This window comes from Amblyomma maculatum, chromosome 1, assembly GCF_055883805.1.
Source record: "Amblyomma maculatum isolate TAMU_Amacu chromosome 1, ASM5588380v1, whole genome shotgun sequence".
In the NCBI taxonomy this organism is placed as follows: domain Eukaryota; kingdom Metazoa; phylum Arthropoda; class Arachnida; order Ixodida; family Ixodidae; genus Amblyomma; species Amblyomma maculatum.
Window position 1 is genome coordinate 278744856 of NC_139344.1, and position 10798 is coordinate 278755653.

The 10798-nt window shown below is 45.0% G+C and overlaps 1 long non-coding RNA gene across 3 annotated transcripts; it reads left to right on the forward strand.

Moving 5' to 3' along the window:
* The first annotated feature begins 579 nt into the window (after nucleotides 1-579).
* LOC146206638 (uncharacterized) lies at nucleotides 580-10506 on the forward strand. 3 transcript variants are annotated; one of them, XR_014704481.1, is made up of 3 exons: nucleotides 580-762; nucleotides 1523-1691; nucleotides 10241-10506. It is a non-coding gene; the product is annotated as an uncharacterized LOC146206638 (long non-coding RNA). The 3 variants fall into 3 exon arrangements; XR_014704479.1 differs by having other exon boundaries at nucleotides 585-762; nucleotides 1543-1691; XR_014704480.1 differs by having other exon boundaries at nucleotides 590-762; nucleotides 1569-1691.
* Nucleotides 10507-10798: the final 292 nt, after the last annotated feature.

The window sequence follows — 10798 nt, forward strand, 5'->3', positions numbered from 1 at the left end:
CAGATGTTGGTGTTCGCCTACCTGCACATTTAAACATTCAATCTTAGTGCAAAACATATTTAATGTTTCTCAATGTGCTGAAAACATTTTTTTTTTCACTGGTGACATCCTTACCCAGCACCATTATGCGTTATGTGGCACCATTATACTTCTCTCGTATGAGCATGTATGTTTCCTGGAGTTAATATATCGCACAATCTGTAGTTACTAACAACGGTAACAGTGCCCTGTCTTAGCTACAACATAATTTACCATTAGCTTCTTCCCTTATTAAACCTCTTGGCTATTTAACATTAGCTAGCCCAAAGCTAGAATATGCATGTGCATGGCCTCCTTTATACACTCTGTGCCTGTCAACTCCGCGCTCCGCGGCCGTCGCCGCCGCTCCTCCTCCGTTGACAAGTTATGCCGCCGGCTGCCGAGAGATGGCGACAGCGACGTACGGTCACGGGAGCGGCTAAAACTCGCCATGAATAATGCCAGTGTTGCCTGGATTTTTGCTGGACAGTCGCCCTGAATCCCTAGCAATCCCTAGGTCGGATTGTCCCTAGTTGGGGGCACGGCGTGCCGACGGGCTACCGCTCATCGCCCGCCACCCACCCTGCTTGGGGATGCCGCCGGTGCCGCGGCGGCGGTTTCGTGCCGTGGCTTTTGTTGTAGTAAACGAGACTGTGCCTGTTCCACGGACGGGTGCGATCGAACTGACTGGTGTGCGCGCCGTGAACAACCCTGGCACATCTGCTGCGGCTTCGGTACAGAAAGGTTAGTGCCCGTTCTGTGAAAAGATTTGTTTAGTTGTGGACAAAGCATGCCAATGAAGGTGCCGCCATGTTCAAATTTTAGCTGCCCCTTTTGCGTGCAATGTTCGTGGTTATATGCTGTCCGCTTACCGTTCTTATTTGTCACATACTGCAGGGATTTGTGCCAAGGTATGCACTTACAGCACGCGCCAATTTAGCACGGTTGAAGGCGAGCACTGCACTGTCTTATGATGCTGCTGACTGGCGCTTGATGCTTTGTCTTTTATCAACCAAATACTCACGGCACTCGTCAGTGATTAGCTGCTTAGGGCGACGAAGCTCATTTTATGCTTTTTTTCGTTCTTGGCCCCGATTCTCCATACGCTGTTCGTTTTGATCACATCCGGGCGAAGTACTTGCCTATGATATCGCTCGAGCATCACTACGAGCACCCTCATTTCCCCTTAATTGATCTGCTTGTAGCTTGAAACTAGTGATACATATTGAGCACCAAAAGCTCGAAACTAGCACTGAACCTTTTACAGCCAAAAGCGGCAGCTATATGGATGATATTCTGCGTACCCTTGATGAAATTTTACCTAGTTTGCGTCGGGTACGACAAAAGGATAAGCTCTGTTGAGACAACAGAAATGATAACGTAAATACCGTTTAGACAACTCCATTGTAGCACGGAGACCACGGAGCGGTGCTTCGAAGTAATGAACTCGCTACTGAACTCCCCTTATGTGTGTGTGATTTTTCTTTCCTGTATGTACCTTTAGTTTCTTACACTCCTTACTAGAGCCCTGCACGGGTTGGATTTTCCAGCCCCTTCCCTGGCCCACGTTTGAAGACCATCCCGGGCCCATGGTACCAAGCCCATCGGCAATGATTACATGGCCGTGGACCCGGCCTGCGCTTCCACGACAGGGCCCGTGCCAAACCTGCAAAGTAAGTCTGAGCAGACGCCTTAAAAATGTATTGCTTAACTAGCACATAACAATAAATCAAGGTGAGAGACAAACCTTGCAAAATATTCTTGGTAGAGAAGGGCACAGTTAAAGCACCGACAGAAGCAAAGGCTCGGTGAAGAATATTTTGAGAAGACATTTTATGTAAAGCTATCTAGCACAATGTACATTTAAAAGGTATGGATTACGGGCATTTTAACTATGACCCCTTATAAGCAATTGGCTCTTGGTGCAAGTTCTTTGCTTAATCACCTACAAAAAGACTGCCCCTGGCAACTTTGCCCCAGGAACATGAGTGGGCTAGGGCAGAAAAAACCAAAATTTACATATTCATTGAAGAAATCACAGCCACATTGCCACATCTCTGTGGAGACGAAAAGCGGTAGTGTCTGTTCATTGTGCATGTATATGTTATTGGATATGTAAAGATTCCTAAAGCAATAAGCTCTTATCCTACAGCATTTATTGTAGCGTAGAGACATTTTTTGGAGGGGGGGGGGGCAAAGCAGACAGTCAGAATTTTTATAAACAGATGGCTGCCTGCCGAGCAGTCAATTGAAGGTCCTTGTCCATGGGCTGTTATGAGGCTTCAAATGTCCAGCCGTTAGCAGTAACACAAAGGTTAGAAGCTACCCTCTTGCTCACTGATTGCTGAGAAATCCTAAGCTGATGGCGTTGAGTACTTCATTAGGCACGTGCTTATGCAAACGGGCTGTGTCATGCATGACAGGTTACAGCACTTCATAACACCTCCATTGTAGTACAGTTCGCTATCGAGTTTTGAGCCTTTCCTTTTTAACTTTTTTCACTTGTGTCATTGAATGTAGCCCGGCATGTTCGTACTAAATTACTTGGACAAAGTACTGAGTGGCACTGATTAAACTCTGTTTACAAATGAGCTTTCTCTCATTCTCTGTCAACATATGTACTAGTAGTGGTTCATTCATAAACCACTGGAATGATTTTAGTGCTCGAATTCCATCTCCAAAAGAAGCCATACACAGCTTTACCCAGCCTGGCCTGGTTCCGCCACTGCAAGCTGCAAGCCCAGGCCTGTATGTCAAGCCCGAGCCAGGTCCAGACCAATAAAAATGGCAATTTTCCAGCCCGGCCCAGGTTTTCGGGCTGCCCGAATTCATGCTCTGCTCCATACACTGTTGAAATTATTTGCCGAGAATAAGTTCTCAGCAGGCAGTACTTTGGTAATCTTTGTTAGGGAGAAATTACATGCCATAATTTTTTTGCCCTAAAAACTTGGGCGATATCTGGCTTACACGACTACCTCAAAAATATCACCCAGATGTGTCCCTTGCCTGCAGTCGCTTGCTGTACAAACAGCATTGCAATTTATTTGCTGACACTATGGCGCATGTAGTGCGAAACAAAAGCAGGTCATTATTTGCTAAAAGATGATTGTGAAAGTATGAAAAATTTTAGTCACTGCTATTTTCATGGGAAAATGTCGCATGGCCTTGTATAGCCAGTTAGGGCCAATTGATGAGAAATTTTTGCTCAAGATTTCTGCCAGCAGAGTAGGCACTGCTGTCATTTCTAATAGCTATTTCGTTCATTCATTTGCAGCGGCAGCAACATGTTCTGTTGTCTGTGTTTTGTGCACCCATATTCTGTTCGTTGCTTTAAAACATTTCTGGGTAAGTGCAGTCGAGACCGCGAGCATAGTGTTGGGCGAATTCACCAGGCGGCATGACAAAAGGAGGCAGTGTGGTGTAGAGGAATCCACTTGTGCCAAAGACAGACTGCAACCATGCCAGACAGGTTGCCAAGACATCGAACGAGAAGCCAGACTAGCCTATTGCCAAGAAGCTTACCAAATGCGGAATCAAGCCAAGACTGAAGCGGCAGCTACAAATGCGGCACCAGCCGATGGCTAATGCACTTGACTTCGTTCAAAGAGAGCTGAACCTCTACAATTTTTAATATTTCATAACAAAGGCTTCAAGGATTTGCCTCAAGTGATTCCAGGTAGCCCTGCATGCACAAACCTTTTTCACGGATACACCTGCAAGAAACAAATAGTGGCGCGTAATTGCCCCAAGCGATGTTCTCTTTGTTTTCCTTTTTAACTTGATACCATAAAAAGCACCCTGTGTGGCAGCACCTGCTGACTTGGTCATGTCATGTGGCCTTGTGATGTCACGCAACCTGACGGACAGTCATTGCAGTGCTGCGTCACCTTCCTGCCACTTGCCAGATACATACCCATAATTTTTCATGGATGCCAGATTTTCTGCAGTATGGGACCCATCACAATATTTTTTGTTGCTAGAATCTAATAGTGCAGTGTTTCGTGACTTTTTTGTCGCTTGTCCGGCAGCAAGACACATTTATTGCTGAGATATTTCGATTTGAAGTTGGAGAGGTCTGCTTTCCTTCCAAGGGATTTAGACTTGCGAAAATGACGCAAACGATGGTGTAAACATAGACTCCGTGATTCTTGATGCATAGCGAGCAGTGCAATCTAGCAGCAGCTGAAATTAAAGCTACAGTTCGCCAAAGCCGTCTATTTGTTTGCACCAGGCATAGATCCTGAGCTTGACTGCAAAGTTCTCGCAGTGAATCTTGACCTTGGCACCCACAGAGCATGCGGTGCTTTTTAGAGTTGAGGTCACTTGACTAACAGGATAGAATGTACGAGCGCTGATGTGGCGGCAAAGTTTGTAGCTAGCGAAGCTATGGATGCGGCCACTGACATTGCCGAGCTACCATCACGAGTGACGAGTAAAGACTGCTACAGATGGTCTTTTTTGAATAGCAGCAAGGGGTGAACAATGCATTGTGGCAGAAAGTTAAAAGAAAAAAGGGGTACACAGGGCCTGTTTTGTTCAATTTATTTCGTTTCCTTCACTATTGTATTTCTTAATATGAACCAACTGAGCTCCCTTTCGTTCAATGCTTCCTTGGGTGTCTACACCTTATGTGGTGTACTCTAGCGTCGCTGCCCTGCAGATGGCAAACTGATGTGCCAGTAAGGTCTGTGCATGCACGCTGGGACAGCAGACAATAGAGAAATAGAGATATTTTGGCAAAATCCTATGCTTATCATAGATATGAGACATCGGTGACACTATTAACAGCCAGCAAAAGCATTCAGCACACTTGGGATGCAATTGTTTAGGGGTGAGTGAAAAATATGTAAAAAATGCAAGTGCACTACACAAGTAATGTAATGCGAGAGGTCTCAGCTGTTCGTGTGGCGCAATGGCTAAGACATTCAGTTAAAACTCCAAAGGACTTAGGATTAAATCCCTTTCGAGGTGTTTTTTATAAGCATCCATACCATTTTAAATCTTACTTTTTCCAGCCTTTCTTTTCTTTCCCAGCTTCACTCGGGTCTGTGGAGGTTTATTCTGCCCAGTAAGTTATAACTTAATCCTGTGTGCATTTCATACCAGATTTTTCAATAGAGAAGCGCTTACTGAGGCATGAACTTCATCAGAGGAAAACTCTGCTGCTCCGCACTTGTAAACCAAAGCATGTATATCAAAAATGAAACCATGTGGTGATGCCAAATGCATAGCTGTGACTTCAAAGAACCAAAACATACCAAAACGAAACTGACTGCCTGTGGCACTGCCAAGCGCAAATTTATTTTTGTCTTCCAATATTTAGCCTGTCTTTTTGCCATTTTTGGAACAAAAGTTAACAATTCAAACATGCAACCATAATACATGTTAGGCAGCCTCCGGGATCCCTTGCATGTCATTGTGCATGCATTTGCGATTTCTGTATTTCTGCAATGCCTGCATTTCTGTTCTCTTTTTTCTACCTTATAAGAGTTTTGTTTTCAGTGAAAGTGGTGTTTTTGTGATTAGGAGCCAGTATGCCATCGCTGCAAGCCTACTTTTTCTTTGAGTGTTCCTTTAGCACTACTTGCAGGTCTACTGCAGGTCTTTCATATTGCACTCTGAACTACTTTTTACCCATGCTTTTCATTAAGGTTTTCGAAGCATGATGGGTTGCAGCGAATAGATTTGATTGCACCTGAAAACTTCAAACACAAATTGAGAGCCTGTAATTTCTTTTTTCTTTTTTTTGCTCACTGCGTGTTCTTTGCGAATGATGAATTTGACCACTTACTTCACGAGGGAAGGCTCGAGGATGTTGAAGCTACTTTGATTGCCCGTCACTAGGCACAGTTATAGCAGTCTCGTAGCTCACTGGTGCATGAGGTATTTGAGGTTACTACTCCTTATCGCCATAGACACCAGCAGGCTCAGCATATGTATCTAGGCATGCGGCTTCTTGTTGGTTGACCCCTTATCATTTATACTGCGCAGTTTGTTGAATAATGGAAGCGTACAAGTTGACGCAGGAAATGAAACGCCATGCAGTCCTCGTCGCACTGGCCGCGCGCCATAGCGACTTGGAAATTGCCAACTTTCTGAATGTAGCGAGGTCTTTTGTTAACAAGGGGCGAACAGAACTGATGTGCTGTGACGGTGACGTGGCATCTGTGGTGAAAAGGAAAAAACAATCAGCGGTCAGACGTTGTCAGAACACCTGATTTTCTTCAGAGGCTGCAAGTCATCGTGAGTGACAACCCAGATAAGTCAATGCGGGCCATTGCAAAGGAGCTCGATGTCGCAGAGTCAGCTGTCAGGCTTGCTGTGCACGAGGACGTGCGGTACCATTTCTGTGTCATGAGGAGGGCGCAATTCTTTTGTGGTAAAGCTCGGGAGAATTGTCTGCTCTGGTCCAAGCGCTTGCTAGGCAAGCTGAAGAGCCTGGAATGCTCTTTTTTTTTTCTTTCAGATGAAAAGAACTTCGATCAAGACCAAAAAGCTAATTGCCATAATGAAAGATGGCTTTACGGAAGCGCTAATGAGGTGCCGACAGCATTGCACACAAAATTTGTGTGTGATGGTGTCAGCAGCCGTCAGCAACAAGGGCGATGTCATGCTGCCACACTGTTTTGCAGAAGGACTCCGCATTAATACTGCCGAGTACGCAGAGGTGCTTGCCACCGTAGTGAAGCTCTGGACCGATACTGTTTCGAAAGAAAGGAAAACCTTGTGTCTTTCAGCAACATTCGGCTCTCGCCCACACCGCCCGCGTCACCCACGAGTGGCTGGCCAACAACTTCCAATAACCACATCACTCCCAACTTGTGGCCTCCTAGTTGTCCAGATTTGAATCCACTCAGCGTCGTTGAGAGAGAAGCCAACAAAAGACCACATAATACAAAAAACTCTCCGCCTTGACTGGTGGGGTAAACCTTCTTTTCTTTCCTCATTTCTTTTTTCTGGACTTTTGGCCAATGCACAGCAGTTGGTATAGTTTTTGTTCTTTTTCTACTCCTTTATTTATTGGCCTAATGAAGAACTCTGTGATCCCTCGCTACAAAGGGGAGTGGCCGCATCAGCATCATGCAGACAAGGAGAATTTTGATGTGTGTTTTAACTCATCCTCACGATAGACAAGGCAGTGGTTACGGCGCTCGACTACTGTTCCCAAGAATGCGGGATCGTAACCGGGCTTCGGCGGCCGCTTTTCGATGGAGACGAAAGCAAGGCCGCCTGTGTTCTATGCGATGCGAAAGAACCCCAGGTGGTCAAAATTTCCGGAGTCCTCCACTACGGCATCTATCATAGCCTGAGTCGGTTTGGGATGTTAAATCCCGCAAACCAAACCAAACCACTGTAGACAAGATTTATGTGCTGTTCACGATCCCGGGCGTGGCGCAGTTGGTTAAAGCTTAGGCTGGCGATGCGAGGGATGCAGGATTTTTATTTTTCCGATGACATTAGTTTCGGTTTCAGGTGATGTAATTTGATTGAAAGCTATATTGTGACCGAACGAACGCCGACAGTATGAGCCATTAAAGCGCAGCTGCCTCACTTTTCGAGAATTCTGCGACATTCAGGAATTTGACTCTCCATAAGCTGTCGGTAATGCTTTGTGTTTGTGTGCTATCTTTAAAACTGATGAAGTAATCAACGATTACAATTCGAGCTTCTCCTCACAGCACTGAAGGACTGCGTAGAAGCTCTATGATGACATCAAGGACGGTAATATTTTTTTCTTTTCGTTACCTTCGCCCACATCATGCGGTCCTTTTTTTGATGCCATCAAACAATGTTTCTGGGCCTTCAATTTTGGTAGCCTTGTTTTTACTTCTTTCAACCAAGCCATTCTACACGGGAAACATACCGGTGCCGTCAATGATGTCATTATGTTCCCCCCACACGTCGCTGTGTGGTGAGGAGAAGCTCGATAGCTGAAGGGGTTTAAATCGCTATTTTCGCCATTGTTTGAAACGCTAGCGCGAAGATATCTTGCATGCTTAACCTGGAAGCTGTAATCATTTGATTCCTTGAAACTCATCAAAATCTACAACCGGTGCAGTTTCCCTTTAAAGGCTTTCGCCTTAATACAGCGCTCGATGTCATGCTGATGCCACATGTAACGGAAAAGGACAGCCTCAGTGTCACTGCCTACCTTCAGCGTGCAGAAGTAGCCCGACGACTCGCCCAGCTGCGCATAAAAAGCCAGCAAGGCACCAATGCCTAACGTAACCTACAATGACAATGAAGATTACAAGCCAGCAGACCGACTCTAGGTTTGGATGCTGAATCACCATCGTGGATTTAATGAAAACCATAAATTTTATGCTGCTGTTTCCGCAAATCAAGTTCACTCATCTAGATGAAATGGGCTATGGAATTGTCCCCAAATGCTGCTGACAGCACCCCAGGGATGATACATGTCCAGAAATTGTATGTTGTGTGCCTATAGCCCTATTATAACTGATAGACACTGTGTATATTTTGCTTGATGTTTATTTTTGCCTACCTTTCTATTCAATGTAGAGCATTGGGCCATTGCTTCTTTGAGAGGGAAGTCATACCGCAAAGCTTTTTTTTCTTTTTTTTTCACGCTTTACGCTACCTGGACGCAGCTTTTACTCCTTTTGTTGTACAATGATGATGCACAGAGATTTACCTAGAATAATTGCCACAACACAACACTGCTTCTGCATTGTTCTTGATCATTGTACTTGGCAGGTTTACCTCTGTTTCCTTGCTGCCTTTAAACTGAGCACTGGGCATTCTGTTGTTCGATGACCAGTGCCTTTGTCGTGATTGGCACCTTGTTGCAACGAAATAAAAGTGAATCCAGTGTGCAGATAATGCTGTCAAACAGAGTACTGAGTTCTTTTTGGCTGATAGTAAATGATGGAATAAGAACACAAGGTTGCAAAGAGCATATGTAGGCTCTTGTAGCTTGTTAATCGGTGTGATGAACCACTAGTTTAAGAAACACTATCACCAACCAAATTAGTTATTAGAACCCAACATTTCGCGACCAACTCGGTCCCTTCCTCAGGGGCGACTAAAGTTCGAGGCCCGCAGTAGCAGGCAGCGGCCTATGCTTGGCCGATCTGAAGAAGAATGGCTATACACGCGCCTTTATTCCAATGTGCTTCCCGTCGTCGAGCTAGCAGGACAAGAGGGTCGGTCAGCACGGAAACGACGAAGCGCCCTCGCATTGTCCTCCCATACGTGGCGGGCACCAGTGATGCGCTTGCACGCATCCTGCGGAAACACGTCTGTGTGTCGCACAAACCTACCTCAACAGTCTGCCGTTTTTTTCCGCTACCAAAAGACCGTATTCCCAAAGAAAAATAACCAGGCGTTATTTATAAAATCTCGTGCTCCAAGTGCTCTGCCTCGTATATCGGCGAAACAAAAAATCTGTCGGCGCATATTGCAGCACAAAAATGACGCTCGGCAATTGAACTCGAAAAGCAACCCCCCTCGCCGAGCACTGCGAATGTGCCGACCACAAAATCACCTTTGACGAGGTGAACACACTTGATGTGGAGACGAATTCTTTCAAAAGACGTCACGTCTTTTTTCGGTTCATCCGGCTGACAGCTGCAGCAGTGAACAGGAATCCGGGGACGCTACCCTGGCTCTGCTACACAATTGGACTTCGCCACGTGTGCCTGCTACTGCGGGCCTCAAACTTCAGTCGCCCCTGAGGAAGGGACCAAGTTGGTCCCGAAATGTCGGGTTCTAATAAAAAATTTGGTTGGTGATGGTGTTTCTTAAACTTTTGTTTCAAGTACCCAACCAGGCGGAGTTACACCGAAGATGTTCAAGTCAATGAACCAATAGGAAAAGCTTTAGGCCTTTCCAGTGACAGGCTTTGTAAAGAACCAATGAGTGCGGAGGACAAGTCTATTTGCCATGTTTGAGCCTAGTCAGAGCCTCTATGAAGGCACACAAAGGACAACAAAGGAAAAGTTATCTAGCTCATTTTGGATATGTTGACATTCATCCAGCAGTAGTTATGGCTGACTGCATGGCAGTGTAGCCTAGCCTCTGAAATCTGCTTCCAAAAATTGATGTCAACATACGCAGTTTACTTGTGCAATCGGCTGGTGTTGGCAATACCTGTACTTTTTTTTTGTATTTTGTATTTTCCAGTCTACAAGAGTTCTGTTTCTAGCTGTCTTTTTTTGAGACTCACTTTTGACAACTTGGAAAATCTTTCTTTTTGCAGAGTTCAAAACCTGGAAGGACCATATGGAAATCTGTGAAGTGGCTCATTTTGTTAGTGGCAGGAATGGCTCATCTGCATACCATGCAGGTTTTTGCAAATGCACATCTGTTTGTTAGCCGACTCTGAAAAATATGAGGGCTAAGGAACCTGTTCCACGTCATGTTCAAAATAGGCTGTGCTTATATGCCTAAGCTGCTTCTGACATTGCCATGGTGCTTTTGATTTTGTATACAAATGCTGTCTGAATAAAAGGTGCCTACATATTTTGTATGTTTAATGAACTCAAGCATGTGATGGCTCACATGCATGACATTGTTAATGATGGTCCCCAAGATACACAGCATTTAATTGATGCTAATTATATGGAGTTAGCTGCACGTTAACCCTGTAACTGCCAAATTAACTCCCGAAAAACATACTAACATCGCCAGGTTTAGTTGTAATGTTTTTCATATCATTCTAATTCTAAAAAGTTTCCTTCATTAGTAAAGCATGCTGTCACTTCGCCATCTTTGTTTTGTTTTTACCAGTGTATGCACATCGCAAACGGGGTCAGAG